We start from the raw sequence: 15,405 nt of genomic DNA on the forward strand, positions 1-15,405 counted from the left end.
TATGGTCACGCCAGCCACTGCGCCGCTCATAAATGAACCAGCCCAAGTTCTTGTTGGTGTATCAGGTGCGCCGGAACGTTCTCGAAAAGGCCGTGTTTCGTTAAATATGACAGCCCTTCCCACTGAATGTGAAATCTGAGCAGTCATATGCACTCGCACACAAAATAGAAAGGTAATAGGCGAGCTTCATGCCGTGTTTACTCACTGCTGTTGATGCTCTTGGTACTTGATAGTTGTGTTACGGGTGTCATGCCCACAGTGTAGTGCTGCACTGGTGCATTCCCGACGAGCATGTTGTACATGTCGTCGTCTCCTGGCCGGTGGCAAGAAAATGGGCCACGATGGTTCCGGGAGCATGCATGTACAGGTAACGGAGCGTTATTGTATCGTGCAGCGGAGCATTCAAAGTGGCACAGGTGTTTACCATATTCTTGCAAACATTCGGCGTCTGGTTCAGGGTACTAATCATTTTTCCGAAATAAGACTTTTACGGAAAACGAAGAGCGAGCAGATGAAAGCAACGTCAGAAACTTGAACCATTCAGAGGGTCTGCACTTCCTGCAACTTCTTAATTCTCTAGATTCAGCACAGCTGTACTTATTTTGTATTCATATCACTACTCTGGGATTAGTTTCGCGCAAGTTCAGTCAACTGCATTCACAGCTTTCAATTTTGACACAGCCGAAATGTTGGACTGCTTACCGTATCTGCTGCAAAATGTGCTGTGCAAAAAAAAATTAACGAAGAAAATTTTCAGTTACACTTACCCGGTAGCATGCCTCGTACTGGCCCTGCAAACGGTAAAGAAGATAAATTGCCTTTTGTGTCTTCTCATCAAAGATCAGCCAGTGTACTGTTTAGGTATGTAAGCAACACTGAAATTCAGATTAGAACTCTATCGTACCGACTCATAAGTGATGAACGACAGAAGTACAAGACCTAACCACATCTTTCTATTCTAATGCTCTTCGCGCCAACTGTACTCATTATCGGGGTCACTTGCAGATCAATCTTTCGAAAAATATGCAAAGCATTTACAAAGACCTTTTGGCTACAGATATCGCTGCCGTATAGAAATGTTGTGCCTTATGGTTGCAGTGAACCAGCCACTAACAGAAATGTTTCCTAAGCTCAGCTGAAAAAAGCAGCTTGCATGAACGCGTAGCCTTGTTGAGGCCATTTTGCATCAACAGAGCTTGCCCATGACCGTTGATAACTTCATCGCCTGCTTCTCTTCATCGCTAACACGTAGTTTTCTTTTTCTCCGCCAAACTATATAAATAGTATAAGAAAATTATTGCTCGAATAAAGAAAAGGTTCGCAGCGATTGTATGGAATATGGGTACTACGCCCATCGGCTACCTTCAGTGTGTACACACTTGAAATGCCGCCACTCAGGAATCTATATATATGCAATACACTTCTATGACTTTCCGCGTGCTACTGACAGCATATGGCGAAATATGCTAAATGCTCAGCCTTCCTGCTTGCGCAGTGCTACTGTGCTGATTCGAATCGAAGTAACCCGACACACATATGCTACCTCTTAAAGCTCAGCGCATCGTGTCAGTGCTGAGAGGTTTCTTTCCTTTTACACATTTCCGAGGTGATTGAGTGAATCAGCGGAGTATAGGCGAAGCTTACATCTCACTTTTGAGTGGAGTTTTTTTGTCCCCCTGAAGCAGCTATTTGTATATGTTGTCAAGAACATAAAACGTGTCCGTAGGTATGAACGCTTTGAGTTTAGTCCCCGTCTGATAGACGCCGTCATATCAGGGACTCAAACCCGTGATCTCCTATGTGCGTGGGCGTACTACTCATACACGCATGACAAATACACGTTTCAGTTGGAATTTGAATTAATACTTACGGAAGGAGCGGTGGTACCGGATGCTCCGCTCGGCTGGTGGAAATCGATTATTAAATAGGCATTAATAGTAGTTTCTTTTACTCAACATAACGTCTTCGTATTCAACAGAACTGCTCTCGAGAAGCAAGATATAAATAAAAAAAGGCATGTTTACCACAAGGGCAAAACAATCAACGCGACAGCAACATATTGGAATGTTATAGGAAATAAGACTAGCAGCTAACTCCTCTAGCATCTGATCAGGCGTAACTCAACCAAACAATGACGTACGGAAACACGGCCGCTGCAGCGAATGAAGCGACTTTCGGGCTGTCTATCGCTTCAACGCACGCTGAGCAATGAGAGCACAGCACGTATAAAGGTATGAGCCGTCTGTTTGTCCCTGTGAAGATAGAGTGCGCGCTACTGCGCCCAGCTGCTCGAAAAACGCGGTTTCTGGCCGAGCGATACAGCCCCCCTTCAGTACTCTCCATGGTCTTCTCGTGCGACTGAAGACGTCCGGCGGGTTTCCTGCGCCCAGCCGCTCGAAGAACGCAGTTTCTGGCCGAGCGATGCAGCCCCCTTCGGTACCCTCCGTGGTCTCTTGTGCGACTGAAGACGTCCGGCGGGTTTCCTCCCCGCTTGAGCCGCAATCATCGGCTGCCCTGGGATGCTTCCCCTCGCACGTAGAAATTACGACGCATAGGTTCGTGTTATCGCCTTTGGAATGTACGCGCACATCACTGCGGCGCCGACGCCGACTTCAATAATGCCCCTGGAGTGTCCTGATAATTAATATCGCAATAAAAGGTGGAACTCGTCCCGTCAATGTGGCCCTCTCCTCCGTCACGTGACATAACGAGCGGGAGCTACGCCTCTTGCGGATGGTACCCGTAACAAAGTGTGGAGGGGTGGGGGAAGTGTCCGATCTCACAGCAAAAGTTGCCTCTTCGGGGCATGGTACAGAGGCCGTTCAACATCCAATAATGAACCTATTAAAAAATAGTTTCGCTAAAGTTATCCTGATAAGCAACCTCGCAAATTCCACTGAAAAACGAGCACATTCCCAACGGCCAAGAGAGGTCTTCATAGAGAAGCAGTTATCGTCCCAAGATATCAAGTCATAAGCTGTACGTTCCGCATTGAAGATTAAGCTAAATCAAGTGTCCTTGTCAGTGGAATTGCAGGTAGTGCGTGTTACATAGGAAATTTGTGCGTGTTGTCTTCACAGCCTTCATCACTATTCATAAGCTCTTCATCAAAGAAACACGGCGTTTTTGATGGAGTACCTTACTTCGAAACTAGGACCAGTTTTGCGCCGTGCAGCTCTTTTAGCACACATGATCGCCACCACGAGATCTATGCCCCGCGCTTGTTCGTTTTCGACGTCCAAACCTGGCGATGTGCCCTTTAAATTACTTATCAATATTTCTCCAAACCTGGCGATGTGCCCTTTAAATTAGTTATCAATATTTGGTGATGCTCCTGAATTTCCCGTGTTATCATTATCGCGGGGCCTAAAGCAAGGCGAAACACACACACACACAAAATAAACAAAAATACTGACCTAAGCTCCTCCAGTCATACATCGGGCTTGGAGTTACCGAGGCGGCAGAGTCGTTGGCTGCAAGAAGGCATGGACAAATGATAATTATACTAGCTCACTTTTTTTTTGACGCGTACATCACAAAACATGCCTATGAGGCACGTTTTGTAAACACAAGAGGAATTTTTCAAATTCGCCTGCGACAGATAACACAATTTTCCCCACACTCATATATCAAAGCGCTACCCATTCTTGCTGCCGTACATATATACAAAAACATTTCTACAGCGATAACTTTGATTTAACAAACTGTTAACGCTTTACTGCTGGTGAGCGGCTTCTATTGAGGGTAAACCACTGTGGGCGTTCCAAAGTCCATTTATGAACGCGCAACCTTTGCCCATTTGCGGGCGTCGTATATAAGCAAGTCCTGTGTGGTTGGTATTGTATCATTTCCACAAACAAAATACAGTGACGGCATTACATCAGTGTATTAAACGTTTGTGCAATGATAAGAAGCCCCCTTTCATGACCAAAACACCCATAATTCTTACCCATGTTGATGCAACGTCCGTCCAGCCTTCCGATATCTTCTTCTTCCTTGAATGAGACTGCTGCATGCGCCGAGCGGTTCTAGGTGCGTGCCCCTCCCCCCCCCCCTTTCATTCTGCTTCATAGGAGAAATTTGTTAGGCTTTAATAATTTGCGTGTATTCTAAAAATAGTGTACAAAACGCACCCGCACGTTTTCTCCTGAAAAAGTCTTTGATTATTTGGAATTTTCACTACATCAATGGAGCATTTGGACAAGATGCGAGAAAAGGTTACCATCTTGACCCAGTGCATAGCCACACCATCATCATCATCTCTGTTGCCTCTGAAAGTCTTTATCAATGTGAACACCTCAGAACACATTTGTTCCAACATCTCTGAAATTCTAAATCCATACAACAACCACTTCATGTATGACACAAAACTTGTTGAAAAGCGGAGTATGTAGCTGGCATTGGTCTGTCCACATGCTAATCAGCAGGTACGTGGGGACGCCTCATAAAAGAGTGGGTGGGAGCATGGAAACGTCAAAATATACAGAAAAATACCGCCCTTACACCATGTGGAGATGGTTGACCAGCAAAGCTTAAAAGGGCGACCCGATGCTTATGACTTGATTTATCACGGAGCCATTCTTGCCTGTGACGATGGCTCACCAGCGGCCCTGTGTAGCACACGGCTAAGAGGGGACACCAAATTTTCATGAAAGGTACAGAAAGGTACAGAATTTTCATAAAAGTTGCGGAAATGAACAGAAAATCTCTTTTGACTGTAGCATATACGCTGCTTCATAGTTTTCTATTTGAGCAGCTTACGTGTTCTTCCCGCGACATGCGTCGCCTTGTATGGCTTGTGTGGGTCCGGTACCAATCTTCGCGACGTCCTCCGGGAGCCGTACAGCGACGTAGCCAATCAGCGACTGAGGATGTGTTCACGGCTGCATCGGCGCGCCGCGTCATCTGCTTATTCCTGACCATGGTTCTGTGTTCGCCCAGTGGTTTTCTATTTGCACACTCACCGTCTGGCCTGGCGTTCATGCAGCGAGTGCGCAAGCTTGGGGCGTGTCACGTGGTTACCGCACCGACGAAGCTTTCCGTGCACACTGAGCACCTCTCGCGCTGCCGATATTGCACGGCAATAGTCGCTGGCGCGCTGTTGGGGCAGGCTTGCCGCTATCGTGGCCTCGTTTTTTGTTGGCCGTTGGCATGTTACTTGTACTAGTTCACTAGAATATAAAGGTGCGAGTTGAGTTACTAAAGAAAGCCCAACTATGCGGTCAAATCATCCAATTTCGCGTGAAACCGCTATCGCATAATTCACGTGAAAATACATTCCTGCTACGAGACACTCCAGGAAAAGAAAACTTGGTACAGTAAAATCTCGTTAATTCGGCCCTCGTTAATTCGGAAAATCGGATCATTCAGACGTGTTCCCTGGTCCCGGCCACATTTGCGTTCTTTAATGACATTAAGCTCACGTTATTGCAGTCATATTTGGCCGCAACCAGGACCCGGTTAATTCGGACGATCCTCGGAGCGCGCCGAGCACGACCCACAGCAAACGTGTGACGTAGAAGGGCGAAAACGGTGTTCGCGGACGACCGAAACCTGGTGGCGCAGTCCGGATCACTATCTTCATCAATTAGTGATCAGAGCTTTGTCCACAGGCAGATCCTCCACTTAGCAGCATGGTTTTAACTTTTTGCAATGCGCGCACAATGTCACAAAACTCAAACATGGCGGGAGCTGTTGAAGATGATGAGCTTTTAGCCGCGGTCGGCGTGCCGGCATAAAACTCGCTTGCTTCACCGCGATGGCCGAACTATCAATTGTCGGCATTTACCTGCGAAAGAACTATCGTCACCTACGCGTGGTGGTGTTGGTGATACATGATAAAGGAGGGGTGCGGAGCACGTTTTGGGCTAGTTAAACACTGGAGTCTGGCGCCGTGGTCGCATTCTGAACGAAGTCGCAGGATGACGAAAAGTGAGGCTCTTACACTTCTCTTATGCAAAATAAGTACATGATTTACGAATTCATTAGGAAAATGAAAGTGAATTGATGTAACATACATTTGCTTACTGTTTTGTTGACACTTTCAAGAATTCGGCATTAGGTTAACTGGGACATTTTTCCGGTCCCTTCAAATCCGAATTATTGAGCTATTACTGTGTACCTAAAAGTATATTAAGTAGAATCGTATCAAAGAGATTCAACTGCATTTAAACGTCAAATTATGAATTGCGTCTTATTCTACGATTATCTCTCCCAAATATAAGTTTGTTCAGTTTTCAGCATTCCTGAAGGTGCTTCCGGGCGTTTTGTTCTGCCCATAAATGAGATCCTTATTTTGGGACCTCTGTTTTCATTGCCCGTATTTAGGATCCACCTGGCTTATCTTTTTTGCATCACTCGTGTTGGCGCCGCCAATGCGGGACGCCGACGGGCAACCTTCCTATTTGATGAGGCATGCATTGCTTCATAAGCTAGCTGCATCTTACCGGTACTTACCTACGGAGCAGAAACCTGGAGACTTACAAAGGGGGTTCAACTTAAATTGAGGACGACGCAGCGAGCGATGGAAAGGAAAATGATAGGTGTAACCTTAAGAGACAGGAAGAGAGCAGAGTGGGCCAGGGAACAAACGGGGGTTAAGGATATCATAGTTGAAATTAAGAAGAAGAAATGCATATGGGCCGGCCACGTAGCACGTCGGCAGGATAACCGGTGGTCATTAAGGGTAACTGACTGGAGTTTGCAGGTATAACGTGGCAGCAGAAAGCACAGGACCGAGTTGATTGGCGGAACATGGGAGAGGCCTTTGCCCTGCAGTGGGCGTAGACAGGCTGATGATGATGATGACGATGGCTTATCTTATGTTACGGATGCAGGGATCACGCTATAAATTCCGCGGAATGTAGCTGTAGCATGCTTACGTATTAAAAACCACCACAACCACGGAACCCTCATAAACGTCGATGGGACGATTGATGTTGGGTTGTGCAAGTGACAGCTATGGCGCATCAGAGCCTACCATCACACCTCGAAGGTTATTTCGGCGAGAGCGATTAAAAGAAGTAATCGACTTTATTGTTCAGAAGGATCAGACAAAGTATTGGAGAAGCTAGCAGCCGTGAAGGTCATGTGCCTTTTAACATTTTGCCATTGGGAACAATCAAAATCAATCTAGTCGTTCGATAATGAAACCAATGCTTGACTGATGCACTTGTGCTAACTCTTGATGGTCTACTCTTCAGCAAGTCCGTGCATCTGCGGCTCACGGAATTTCGTGAGGACAGAACTACTCTCAAAAGAAAGCACGCAGTTGCAATCAATGAAACGACCCGCTAAGCTCGATCACGTAACTCATTTTAATTGACTTGCTGACTTAAGCGACCATTCTCGCTTAAGCAAGCTAGTTGGTACGGACTCACGATCACGTGTCCCGCATTAACAGGTAGCTCTGCATGCCTGCGCACGCGTGTATTATTTATCGCGTCTTCTTTCTTTTCAGCCTCGGTGTACATTTTCATTTGACAGCCAGCGTATGTTTTGTCCTAATCTCTTCGCCTGTATGTTTGTCTGAAGCCTACCTTCTATGATCATAGACTTCTTTCCATGTGAAAATGCAGAGTCTAGTGCATATTAAATAAACTTACATTCATCAGTTTATTTGTTTCAGGCAAGTTACATGACACCTACAGAAAGCATTGACTAAGGTGGGCTAAATATGTTTTATACAAATAGGAGCAAGCAGATTGGATAATATACAAAAAATACGCCAAATCTGAAACTGTGAGAACAAAGCAGAAGCAACGGCAGCCCACATTGCAACAGAGGAGCTATGTAACTACGTAAGCACCATGTAGTAAAAGCAATTAATAATGATTACGTAAAGAGCACATTTAAAAGTTCTGTGTTTTTCAGAACGGCCATATACGCTGTGTATTGTAGAGCTTCGGCGAGGAAGAAGAAAAAGGAATTAAGTAATGAAGAGGTCATGTGAAATCTCGAAACGGTCTCAGATGTTCAAGATAGGTCTTGATGGTGCGTGTCATTCTGTGGCGATGGAGTAAATGAGGGCACGATGACTGGTCCTGGCGGCGCTGGCGTCAACCCGAAATAGAACGGGTCTTCATCTCCACCAGTCCCCGGCGTGCTGTCCCCGTACTGAGAGTCTGCGCGGAAAACGATAGGCCGCAGTTAAAATCTCTGCCTCTTTCGAGGACGGAGCCAATTAAAGCAAATTCCGGCGCTCTACTTCGTCAATAGGTTCCTGCATTAGTTAAGAACTAGTCAACAAAATAGGTTACTTTACAAAATATTGGGACGATTTAGAGTTCTACAGGAAAAAGTCAGTTTCCACGCAAAGGTGAATAAGCAAATGCTACAGCAAAAAATTAAAATGTTATACTATGTAAGGCTAGCAGCTAACTCTATAAGGACCCGATATTGTGCAACTCTACAAAACGCTGGCATTAGGGGATACGGTAGCTCCAGAGAGTGAAGCGGTTTTCGTGCCGTGTATCGCAACAACACGAAGTAAGCGGCGAGAGCCCAGCACGTACAAGGGTATGAGTCATTAAGTGATCTCAGCCGAGAAAGTTCGCGCAACCGCGCCCTTTTGATGCAAGACCGCAGTCGCTGCAAGGTCAATTCATATCAGCCACGAAAGTTGGAACGAAAAGCGGTCAAAGCCCTATTACCACAGGCATCAACGCGGAGCTGACGTTTGAAACGTGACTAGGTGAGGCGGGGACATAATGAAAACCAAAAGATCAATATAATTTGTTTAGTGTTCTTAATTTAGGCATGACGAAGTAAACTAGGAAACTTCTTGACGGTCTATCTGGCATTTGACTAAATAGCTGACGGCCTCACTTGGGGGCGTATGTAGGCAGTCTGCTATAGTGTGGGCTTGTGGTCGGCGCATTGTCGGTTCAACACGGCATCGCTCACTTTTGTGCAGTGGTTTCGCCCGTTCCTTAGGTTATTTTTTTCCTTATGTGTCGTTTACTTTATAGGAGCTACACTAGCTCACAAGAGCTGTAGACAACCGTTCCTGCGGCTGTAGACTGCTCTCGCTGCCGCACGGCCGGCGTGTTCTCGTCCTTCGTGACGGTGAATACGGCACGCTAAACGAAGAAACGCTGCACTCTGTAAGGCTGCCAATGTGATCGTCTCACGGCTGCTGTCTCGCTCGAGTGGTGTTCCTTGATTTGGAAGCGTGAGTTTTTGAACTATTGTGCTATTGCGCTCGTGAGCCGTTGTATCATCGTATTCTTTTTATCTGCGAAGTATTTTCCTGGACATTGCAAGTACGCTATCTGTCTGATAAAGCTAGCTCGTTTCTCAAAACCTTATGGTTCATACTGCTTTTCCCTCATACACTACTATTGGGAAGCCGTAAAAATGCACTAACAATATTAATGATGATGATGATGATGATGATGATAATAATAATAATAATAAATCCAGTAGTTATCAAAAGCAAGTAAAAGAGCAGCACTTTGAAACTAAAATATGACAATTTCGCACCATGTAGCGTAAATGCGCGACGTCGCTACCGCTTCCGGTTGTGACGTCATATTTTATTTTTATCTTTGGCTTGCTCTTAGTTGTACCAACGATACGTAGACGGCCATGGTGGCAACGAACCGCCAACTTCTAGACACATGGACTTCTATGAAAGCTTCGCTACCTGTTTACATTTGCCTTGCTTGCAGCGCGAGCGACGCAGCACTCACGCTCCTTCTCCCGAAGGAGACGGCCGGCGCGTTTCATCTCTTGTTGAGCTGCGCCCGCCTGCAGCCTTCACAGGTTTACAGCTTCACAAATTTACGTACAACTCACGACGCGCGGGGCGACTTTATCGATTTGGGCTACACGCGGAACACGACGGCAGCGGCGACCGAGATAAATGCGCCTCGAGTGCCCGCATAATTGACATCGCAATAAAGTAGTTGATTTAGAATACGAATCAACCTACTATGGGAGAGTGGTCGGCAGTCCCGAAATACAGGAGGGTTCCGTTTTGAAAAATATTATTGGCGAGGTGTGTTGCGAGAAAACAGTATTCTTCACACTATACTATGGGAGACCAATACGCCGCCCCACAGCACCAAACGGCAGTATTCACTAGTTTTGTTTAAAGAAAAAAGGAACAATTTAAGGTACACTAGGGGAGAGCTCTAAGCTGTCCCTATATGCTACAAATAAAACCCATCGTAATTCACATTCCTATAAGAAAAAAAATATAGACGGTTCAGGAGTAGTGTATGTTATGGGGGAGCCGTATTCTTTCCCGGAAAAAAAGCTAAGTATTCTATTCCACAATTTACTTATGTGCCTAAAAGATAATCCTTTTAGGTATGTCTTTAATAGTATTCCAATGTTGTGTGGATTGTTCGTTTAGCCACATGTTGCTGGTTGCCACTACGCTTACATTTCATTCCCTTCTGCCAACTTTTATCAGTCTTCTTGACTTTTCCACCTCCACCTACTGATGGCTACGCCTTTATTTGAAACAAGAAGGTCTTATATGACATATATGTGCGGTCACTGCGTGAAAAGGTTAGCGCAAGCGACCATTGGTTGGGACGGTCGCTTGTGCTAATCTTTTTCTGGGGTGACTACACATCACGTAATGCTGTCACTTTCATGAAAGTCAATGTGACCCTCGCATGTTAAAGGCGTGGGCGGCCAGTGAAGCAGCTCTACGGCGGATTTTTCTCCCCGCTTGATATTCCATGCGAACCATGTAGAAGAAACGAGAAATAAAATGTGTATAGTATTCTATTGCACTGTATTGTATTGTACGGTACTGTACCTTGAACATGGGATATAATTATGAGGAACGCCGTGTTAGGTTCTCGGGGTTAATATTGGCTACCTGTAGCTTTTTAGTGCGCGCCCAAATCAAAGTACGGGGATGATTTTGGCATTTAGCACCCATAAAAATGCGGCCACGATGCATGGTCGGGAAGACCGCAACCCTTTCGCCGGCGTTATCAGGAACTAAAAGAGCATACAACTGTGGCAAAGTGATCAAATATATTCACTATAATTTTATCACTAGAAATTTACACTTTGGTCATCGAAGCTTGCGTGTTTATACCGTATTTACACGAATCTAGGCCACCCTCGACTGTAAACCAATCCCCGAAATTCGCAAGGCCAGAAAAAAGAAACTTAATCATGTACTCGAATCTGAGCCAACCCCCCCCCCCCCCTCCCCACTTTCGCACATCGTTTTTTCGAAAAAAGCATCGGCTTACATTAGAGTAAATACGGTAATACCTCGCGAATTTTGTCGTGGCTAGTAGGCGTGACTAAGCTTCGCGAAAAGACACATCGGTTTCCATTAGGAAGAAACGATGTCGTTGACACTTAAATATAAGGCCAGTGGAAAACCCGAAGGACCAGGCGAAGATGATTACGGGACGTGTTTTCCGGTGGCTTCATATTTTACTTTGCAGTGTTCCAACTGTCCCGGCGTATGCCGCTTCGACATCGCCCGCCTCGGGAACGCGCTTCGCTGTTAAAAAAAAAAAAAAACACGCATTCAACTCACAGGCCAAAGTGAGGACGAACAGTGTTGTTGTGAAGGAGATGATGCCCGTGAGAACGATCAGGAAGCACCAGACCCACGTGTTGGAGGCTACGAAATCGCTGCGAATTGCGACAGTCGCATGAGTTCACCGCTGCTCTGCGTGTGGCTAGGCCGTCTCGCTTCGTAACAATATGAAGTGTGTGGATTTGTAGCCCTGAACTTAAGAGATGGACAGCAATCACGTTCCTACTCAGGTACAGTCATGGGCACGCTTAGCGTGAACACGGGAGCGCGTGTCGCACTGTTGTATAGACCATGTTACGTAACGCATATGGGCGCCGCCATCATTGGCTGTTACACGGATGCTTTCTTATTTTTGTATCCCGTGACGCGAACTGATAAAGCCAGGAAACGCCGAATGCACCAACCCAACAGTTTTCATGTGTATACACCCACCGTAGCGCTGTTCGCTTAGTTGTTCAAGATAAAACACGGCAAGGTTAACTGCCCAGCATGGCGGCACCGAAACACGTCCGTAAAATAGTCTACACCAGACGCGCCTACCTACATCAATACGAAATTCTGCAAATGGGTATTTAGTTTGCGGCGTGGATATATTATTACCGCGCGCATGGCTTTATCGGCACAGGCGTGCGCACTGAAGCGTACAGGTGGAGGGGGGGGGGGGGGCACCCCTCCTGCACTTTTTCCAGTCATCAAAAGGGGGGCGCGAATTTTGGCCCATACCTATACTCAGACGGAGCTTTCACGTCATTCTTAATGCGCAGGGTTATGGCCAAGCATATTTTTTTGGCAATAATGAGGACCAAGGACACCTGATGTTGCATTCAAAGAACTGTTCACTTTCCTTCTCTACCCTCGGAAAGCCGGGGGCCAATGGGGGACCGCTTTGAGACGCACGTCATCGCTTCATTTTCATTCTTGCATCCGTTGCGGAGCTTGTTTTCTTTCGGACTCGACCCCACAGGGAGGAAGGGGGCCGCGGGGGGGGACACTTCAGTGAAACTTTGAGGCCTTCTTTTACCGGTCACAAAGTCACCCAATAAAGCGTTTGAACATTATTGACTGCGTTTGCTTTCTTCACAATCACAGCAACCTGACAATATACATACACCACCCGCCGTATTCCAAGAATCATGAGGTGTGACGCACTGTTCTAATCAAATCAGATCAAAACTTAATTCTCCCCTCAGCAAGGAGAAAGGGGGTCGCGGGAAAAAGCTGCCTTCCTGCAGCATGACTAAGCCCTGCCCCCTGTGTTACAGCTCGACAGTGTGCAGCACTGACTATAGGTAGATGACATGCTAACACAAATCATGGCACTTTGAATAAATATGGAAAATAAGGGAAAGAGTAATACAATAACGTACATGTAGTAAGTTGAGCCCTTTTTTTTTTCATAAATGTAACACAACGCAACGCCACGGCATCAGAAAGATATACAAAAAAATTATTTAGAAATAATATGTAGCAATGAACAACCGTAACCAAATAACAGCTAGAAACGCAATAACCACATCAAACTCAAACTCTATGTAAACAGGTAATAGACGCTTATGTACAGTTGGGATGAAAAGAAGCGCAAACAGCTGAAAGCTTGGCTTACCGCACCGTTAGCACAGTCGAGCGTCGGTCGGGAAGTCCGAGGACACGTGCCCAACTCCGATATGCCTTGGCTTTCTGCTAGGCGAATCTGTGCGTTCAGTTGGTATCCCCGTAGCGCTAGAATGTTGCTCCAGCTGGCGCTATCAGACCACGAGTGTGTTGCGAGTGTCAGTGATGATTGGAACACGATGAGCGATAGTGCCAGCCGGAACAAGATTCTAGAGATACGGTGATGCCGACTAAATGCACCGATTCGTCTAGCGACAGCCAGGGCATACCGGAGTCGGACATGTATCATCAGACTACCCGACCGATGCTGCGCTGACGGTCCCGAAAGCCACGCTTTGCGCGTTTCGCGCTTCTTTTCATTGCGATAGTGCGTTTCTGTTGTGGTATTCTGTTTTTCTGATAACTGTATTGAATGAAACTGACTGTCACCCATTTTGGCAAACTTACACAGATGCTGCTCATTGCGATATTTCTACAAATTGATATTCTATTAAAATAAAAAGTAACAATACATAATATTGCATTTCACGTTTAATTTAAAATAGGTGCTCGTAATACTTACGCGAAAGAACTATAATCTGCAAATATCAGATTAACAAAAGAATTTTATGAATAACGTTCGAGGTTAGAGAAACGGTTTCTCGGTCAGCACACGCAAAAAAGAAGCATTTTCCGGGGTTGCACAGCGAAAAATATAATATAGCCACGTAAAGCAGGACATCTAAACAATATTATCAAATTACGATCAAGACAAGCTATACACTAGCGCATTAGCCAGATCTGAGGTAATGTGTACAGTTGACGCGACGTTGGCCCTAATAATACGCGTAATATCCGCACAAGCTAACGATCGCTCTTCGCTCATAAGGGCAGTAATATAGTATTACACATATACTACTGCGTGTCTACGTTATTGCAATAATTTCTTCCCTATGTCAATTTTGTTATGATTTTCGCAAAGATCTTAGAAGGGCCACTGAGAAGTCCAGAGGCTAAACATGGCCATCGCTGTTAGTGCTTCGTGATTTCGGTGTCCTAACACCTGTTTGACTTTTGCGTGTTACCTGGATTGCGATAATACAGTTCTCACGCTGAGTACTATTTCGGTATAGCGAAAAAAAAGACGACTTGCCAGACATAAGCTGCACAAGCAAAAGACGTGACAAGCGATTGCTGCTTTTCGCCTATTTGTTCTTTCTATATGGTGTACGTTCAGTATCAATTACCACGTCTGCCACCTTGCTACTTTATGTTTAAAAATATGTTTTAAGCATGAAATACATTTACATCCCTTTGTCTGCGGTCTTCAGGAGAGCTTGAGCCCGAAGCCAGTGATGTCATCCGGGCACTCCGACCGGACATACGGGCACACAAAGACACATAAGTGCATCGTTGTGAGAACAAAACGTGAACTTCCGGACACTCAGCCAACAGGCTTTCGCGGTGCGGATTGCCGCCTCCTTTGAGATGGTGTACGCAGCATGGCGCCTAACACTGGGGCTGGAATCATATCCAACCAGTCTGCTGTGCCGGTAGCCATTTCATACTTACATATACTCATGATTACGGAAGAGCCAGCCATTTTTAAAAGCCCCGCCACGGTGGTCTAGTGGTTATGGCTCTCGACCGCTGACCCGAAGGTCGCGGGGATCGAATCCCGGCCACGGCGGCGTCATTTTCGATGGAGGCGAAAATGTTTGAGGCCCGTGTACTTAGATTTAGGTGCATATTAAAGAACCCCAGGTGATCTGAATTTCCGGAGCCCTCCACTACGGCGTCTCTCATAATGATATCGTGGTGTTGGGACGTTAAACCCGAGATATTCTTATTATCATTTTTGAAAAAAAAAAGTACAACTCGGTAAGGCACTGCAGTCTTTTGTACTATTGGTGAACATCGAAACAGCATAGGATCTTGCTCACAGAACAGGGCGCGAACGCAACCATTAACACTGTGAGGCGTGCCGTTTTTGCTCACTACTGTCGATAGCCTTAAATACCTGAGATTGGTATTTCGGGTGACAGGCCCACGCTGTAGTGCTGCACTGGTGCGTTCCCGATGAGCATCTGGTACATGTCGTCGTCTCCTGGTCCATCGCAACAAAATGGACCATGATGGTTACGGGAGCGTGCACGTGCAGATAAAGGGGCGTTATAGTATTTCGCATCGCAACATTCAAAAGCGGTTCACACGTATACGTACTAGCATACAAATTTCGCGAAAACATTCGTGGAAGAAATGTCTGCGTGTGCTCCCAGCTATCCCTCCTCCTA

General features: G+C 45.9%; 1 long non-coding RNA gene across 1 annotated transcript; it reads right to left on the reverse strand.

Moving 5' to 3' along the window:
• Positions 1-203: 203 nt before the first annotated feature.
• On the reverse strand, positions 204-1,905 carry LOC119400801 (uncharacterized). Its single transcript, XR_007416868.1, has 3 exons — positions 1,871-1,905; positions 768-791; positions 204-313 (listed from the first exon to the last, which is right to left on the reverse strand). It is a non-coding gene; the product is annotated as an uncharacterized LOC119400801 (long non-coding RNA).
• Positions 1,906-15,405: the final 13,500 nt, after the last annotated feature.

Source organism: Rhipicephalus sanguineus, chromosome 7, assembly GCF_013339695.2.
Source record: "Rhipicephalus sanguineus isolate Rsan-2018 chromosome 7, BIME_Rsan_1.4, whole genome shotgun sequence".
NCBI lineage: Eukaryota > Metazoa > Arthropoda > Arachnida > Ixodida > Ixodidae > Rhipicephalus > Rhipicephalus sanguineus.